The following is a 541-nucleotide window of genomic DNA, read 5'->3' on the forward strand; positions in this document are numbered from 1 at the left end:
CTGGGATCCTTGCTACCACCAATAACCATTCTTTGCCCGCAGTTCAGCCTCATAAAGCAAGATTTGCCAGTGCTATCTCACGACAGTCCTTTCTCGAAGACGTCCCTGGGCTACACTGTAGACACAGGAAAGATGGTCATGTGGGGAGCCCACTCTAATTAGAAGGCGATACTTCCATCTTTAGCAGGGCTTTAAAACGTATTTGAAATCAAAGGCGATGAGTCTCCTGGAAGAAGTCACTGCACATCATGGGACGAGCCTCATTACCACAAGCAAATTCCCCCGTAAAGCTCCTCTTCAGCCCACATAGCTCCCTTCTGCATGTAGAATCCAGGAGCATTTCTCACAGTACAGCTGGCATTGGAATCAGTCAGGTGACTTCCCCAGAGCTTCTCTCCACCAGCCTGGACTGGAGTCTGTAAATCTGAGTTTGACACATCCCGGCACTGCTGCTACTGGACAGGGCATAATTGAGTGAGAGCTACTGCTCTAAAGCAATGTTTTAAAAATATATTATTTTTATTTATTTATTTGAGAAGAG

The sequence above is a fragment of the Jaculus jaculus genome, chromosome 16 (genome assembly GCF_020740685.1).
Source record: "Jaculus jaculus isolate mJacJac1 chromosome 16, mJacJac1.mat.Y.cur, whole genome shotgun sequence".
Taxonomy (NCBI): Eukaryota; Metazoa; Chordata; class Mammalia; order Rodentia; family Dipodidae; genus Jaculus; species Jaculus jaculus.